Source organism: Cibotium barometz, chromosome 49 (genome assembly GCF_041138505.1).
Source record: "Cibotium barometz isolate CiBa-2024 chromosome 49, ASM4113850v1, whole genome shotgun sequence".
Classification (NCBI taxonomy): domain Eukaryota; kingdom Viridiplantae; phylum Streptophyta; class Polypodiopsida; order Cyatheales; family Cibotiaceae; genus Cibotium; species Cibotium barometz.
The window spans coordinates 8,740,420-8,746,441 of record NC_141094.1 but is presented as its reverse complement, the minus strand read 5'-3'; positions in this window follow the sequence as shown (position 1 = coordinate 8,746,441).

Here is a 6,022-nt window from a genome sequence, read left to right as displayed (position 1 = left end):
TAAAAGAAATATTTTTATTTACTCCATGTACATATTCACCTATGAATATGCATGGATATCATTGAAATTAATTTCTATGCATAGAAAGATGCATATTGGAAATCTTTTTATTATAAAAGTGTTGTTTTCATTGAATTTAATTTCTATGATTTTATGCATAGAAAGATGCATAAAGGATTTATTTTCTTTCAAAAGTGGTAGTATCATTAAAATTGATTTTATGCATAGAAAGATGCATAAAGGATTTATTTTTCTTTCAAAAGTGTTATTCTCATTAAAATTGATTTTATGCATAGAAAGATGCATAAAGGATTTATTTTTATTTCAAAAGCGTTATTCTCATTAAAATTGATTTTATGCATAGAAAGATGCATAAAGGATTTATTTTTCTTTCAAAAGTGTTATTCTCCTTAAAATTGAATTTATGCATAAATAGATGCATAAAAGGATTTATATAAAAGTGTTATTCCCACCTGAAGTTGATTTTTTATGCATAAATAGATGCGTAAAGAATCTTTATATCAAAAAATAGAATTCTCTTAAATTCTATGAATAGAGAATGTGAATAGAGGTGATGAGATGTAAGGTGAATAGATGTGATGAGATGTGATGTGAATGAGATAGATGTGAATGGATGGATGGATGTGATGTGAATAGAGGTGATGAGATGTGAGGTGAATAGATGTGATGAGAATCAGACAGATGTGAATGGATGGATGGATGTGATGTGAATAGAGGTGATGAGATGTGAGGTGAATAGATGTGATGAGAATCAGATAGATGTGATGAGATATGATGAGAATCAGATAGATGTGAATGGATGGATGAATGTGATGAGAATCAGATAGATGTGAATGGATGGATGAATGTGATGTGAATAGAGGTGATGAGATGTGAGGTGAATAGATGTAATGAGATGTGATGTGAATCGGATAGATGTGAATGTGAATAGAGGTGATGAGATGCGAGGTGAATAGATGTGATGAGATGTGATGTGAATCAGATAGATGTGAATGGATGGATAGATGTATGTAATGTGAATAGAGGTGATGAGATTGAGGTGAATAGATGTGATGAGATGTGATGAGAATCAGATAGATGTGAATGGATGGTTGGATGTGATGTGAATGGATGGATGGATGTGATGTGAATAGAGGTGATGAGATGTGAGGTGAATAGATGTGATGAGATGTGATGAGAATCAGATAGATGTGAATGGATGGATAGATGGATGTGATGTGAATAGAGGTGATGAGATGTGAGGTGAATAGATGTGATGAGATGTGATGAGAATCAAATAGATGTGAATGGATGGTTGGATGTGATGTGAATCAGATAAATGTGAATGGATGGATGGATGTGATGTGAATAGAGGTGATGAGATGTGAGGTGAATAGATGTGAATAGATGTGATGAGATGTGATGAGAATCAGATAGATGTGAATGGATGGTTGGATGTGATGTGAATAGAGGTGATGAGATGTGAGGTGAATAGATGTGATGAGATGTGATGTGAATCAGATAGATGTGAATGGATGGATGGATGTGATGTGAATAGAGGTGATGAGATGTGAGGTGAATAGATGTGATGAGATGTGATGTGAATCAGATAGATGTGAATGGATGGATGTGATGTGAATAGAGGTGATGAGATGTGAGATGAATAGATGTGATGAGATGTGATGTGAATCAGATAGATGTGAATGGATGGATGGATGTGATGTGAATGGATGGATGGATGTAATGTGAATGGATGAATAGATGTGATGAGATGTGATGTGAATCATATAGATGTGAATGGATGGATGGATGTGATGTGAATCAGATAGATGTGATGTGAATCAGATAGATGTGATGTGAATCAGATAGATGTGAATGGATGAATAGATGTGATGAGATGTGATGTGAATCAGATAGATGTAAATGGATGGATGGATGTGATGTGAATGGATGGATGGATGTAATGTGAATGGATGAATAGATGTGATGAGATGTGATGTGAATCATATAGATGTGAATGGATGGATGGATGTGATGTGAATCAGATAGATGTGATGAGATGTGATGTGAATCAGATAGTTGTGAATGGATGTGAGATGAATAGATGTGATGAGATGTGAGATGAATAGATGTGATGAGATGTGATGTGAATCAGATAGATGTGAATGGATGAATAGATGTGATGAGATGTGATGTGAATCAGATAGATGTGAATGGATGGATGGATGTGATGTGAATAAAGGTGATGAGATGTGAGGTGAAAAGGTGTAACGAGATGTGATGTGAATCAGATAGATGTGAATGAAGTTGATGAGATGTGAGGTGAAAAGGTGTAACGAGATGTGATGTGAATCAGATAGATGTGAATGAATGGATGAGATGTGATGTCATGTGAATCAGGATGTAAATGGATGATATGGGATATGAGTGGATGATATGTGATGAAAATGGATGTAAATGTATAAGTGAAGAATGGATGATAATGTATATGTGAAAGAATTGATGTGAATGAGTATGTGAAAGAATGGATATAGATGTGTATGTGAAAGAATGTGATGTGATGGAAAGAGATGTGATGTGCCATAAATATATATGGATGTGAATGTGATGAATATGTGAATGTGATGGATATGAATGAATGTGAATGTGATGAATATGAATGAATGTGAATGTGATGGATATGAATATGAATGAATGTGAATGTGATGGATATGAACAAATGTGATGGGATGGGATGTGAATCAGGATAGATGTGAATGAATGAGATGTGAGGTAAAATGAATGAGATGTGATGTGAATGAATGTGAATATGATGGATATGAATAAATGTGATGTGATGGGATGTGAATCAGGATAGATGTGAATGAATGAGATGTGAGGTAAAATGAATGAGATGTGATGTGAATGAATGTGATGTGGTCTGAATGGATGAGATGTGGATATGGATAGATGCGAGTGGATGAGATCTGATGCGATAAATAAGAAAAGATGTAATGAAATGGAAAATGATGTGATGAGAATGGGAATACATATGAAATAAATGAGAATTGATGTGGAACAATGTGAAAAGATGAGAGTTCGTTATATTTATGACCTGTTTTTAAATGACTGTTTTATGTCAAGAATGCTGGGGAAGCATTTTGACCGTCTTGTGAATGAGGTCGTGGAGACCTAATCTGATAAAGTTGTAATAGCTGATGGAGAGTCAATGGAGGACGCCTCAGGTAGCAAGGTTGGTCGAGGTCTTTGACCAGCCTCAGTTCGATTAAAATGGTGAGCTTCCGGTACAGTGGATGAGGGACCAAGGAAGCGACCTATGAGTGAAGTGCTAGGTCACCTGCGCGAAGGATCCTAGAGGGTGCTGACCTTACGGTGCTCGGACTCTGGGTTGCCGAGGATACCCACACGTACATCGTGGAAGATATTGGAACAAGGAGTAAGAGTTGTTTTCTGAATTCGGGCATGGATCTGGTTGATTGACCTTGCTGGTCCTCAAAACGGATGAGTCCATGGCTCTTTTATACGGATCCGTTGGTTGACCTTGCAAACGGAGATTCTATTTTGATATGTGAATATATTGCCGGTTACTCTATGAGCTAGGAGCTATCGAAAAAGGCCCCCTGAGTGGACAGGTGGTGAGCGTTCTGGTTGCCAATGATGCCATAGGTACTCTGATGAAGGAATGATTGGATTTAAGGATTCAGCCGGAGATTTTGAGGATTATGATCAGTGACTCTATGATTTTATTAAATGATTGTTTTAAAGACAGCTGATTGGTGTGTAAGTGGTGTGACTAATTTTATGTTTGCATAGAGGGCTTGGGAACTCTTTTCCCTGGTACCCGGGGCAAAACCTAACCAAATTCTTAATTAGATCCCATCACGTGGTTGGGCGGTTGGCTAACCCACGGGACTGGATGGGGTTGATGGATCCCTAAAATGAGACTCAATTCTGTTATGGTATGATAGATGAAGTAAATCCCGGACAAAAATTGTTCTATGGAAAAGAATCAACGGCTGTGCCTCTCAATGAGGAAAAAAGCGTTGGTCTCTATGATCCAAGTGCAATCTTTTCTCTGATCTGACTATGGGACTTACGAGAGGGACCCTGCCTCGCGCAAAAAGTGCTACTTCTGCTGCTAGCACCCCTGAATTCGTTGCGCGGTGAGGACAGCACGATTGGGACTAGTGAGAATTATGGATGCTTTGTTACCATGTAGAGGCCGCTTATTGTCTTTTTGAAAAATTCGTCAATATTTTCGGGTTCCATGTGGATTGTACAGCTATGGGAGAAGGTGAGGGCAGGCCTAACACCGTTTGGTGATATTCCTTAGTTGGAGAATCAGCAACCTTGGTTAGATTGGGCATTTAGAAAGCCTCAAGACATTGTCCAGCGTACAACAAATCAAGTGTACCATATGATTGTGAAAGATAAGCACTAGATCACTGAGAAGGCTAATAGGGTATGGAACATTAGGAAAAGTAGGGCCTGGTGGAAGGAAGTAATCTTACAAGGTTGGTGGTCTAAGATTTCATATCAAGGGAAGGTGTTTCTATGGCGCATGCTAGTTGGAGGCCTATCATTGGGAGACCAGTTGCGAAAGTGGCGGATTGCTTCTAGTAATTGTGTGTTTTGTACTACATGCTTAGAAACCTGCTCACATCTTTTCATTTCATGTTCGGTGGCAAAGAAGGTGTGGGATTTCCTTTCTCTCATATGGATTCCATTGATTGACAGGTAGGCCCGTAAAGGTTAAAGACTGGATTTTTGACAAGATTCCGAATGGGTCACATAACCCATAACATTCAGTTTTCTTTCATTTTTTCAGGTGGACAAGTTTGTGGCACATCTGGTTAACTAGGAATGCCTTCATATTTGATGCAAAAGTAGGTATTACATCTCACATAGGTTGTATAAAAGGGCTACTATTGTGGCAAGCCTCTTCCTTGCGGTCAACTCATTTGGTGGAGAATGACATGGCTATATATTGGATGAGGGTACTTCGAGCTACACCTGTGGTTTGGAGTAATTAGTGAGGGAAAGCTAGTACATCACATGGCAGTCATGTGGCCATTTGTAAAGTAATTTTGGTAACATATCTTCTATTACGAGAGAGAGAGAGAGAGAGAGAGAGAGAGAGAGAGTCCATTATGGACTTCTTGTTCCTACTTTTACGACTATGACAAGTGTGGAAAAAGCTTTTTTCTTCCTAACGCACTATTTGCATGTGAATGGTTTCTTGTGGAAAGTCGTGTTTAAATAGGCTTCAATTTAAAACTAGTATATGCTAAGGTTTATTAAACCTTAGCAAAACAATCTTCAAAAACGAGTGTTGCAGCCGGTTGCTATCGTTTGTTGGAGAGTCGACGATATGAGTTTACATTTCCTCTCCAACCATTGTAACTAAAGAAGTGCCTTGAAGAGTGAGCCAGCAACACGTGTGTGAGATTGCAGACCGGCTCACTATAGTAACTCGGGTGGAAGAAGATGACCCCAGCTTCATGGTGTAGATATGCGACAAGAGTTCCCATCATAAGTTGTTAAAGAGAGGGTGCTTTTCTTCGGTGATTGATTATACCCACGACAGTCTCCAACATTCATGGAAGTTCCTAGCAACAACCGAGATGCCGCCAGATGTTTGGACATGGAGACATAAGTCTTGGATGAGCTAACCATAAATTGTTTCTAGCTCTTGCACATGATTGTTCGTGGCATTTGATGTCCTCAGTCCCCCTTATGAAGCCAAGTAGTTAGGAGAGTACTTTCACCAGTTAGGTGCTTGGCCTGGGTGCACATGATCGGGAACTACAACTCTTTCTTTGTGATGTTCGCAAACAAGATCTTTTCATTGCCTTGAGTTTTTTTCCGTCAATATTTAGATGTTCTTATGCTACACAAACCAAATAATAAAAAATATTACGAAGTGGCATACACACTTTTATAAATTTGTATTTGCAAATATATACGCACTTTTATAAATGTGTATGCAAGAAAGGAAATAAGTTATTAATTATTTCAAGGC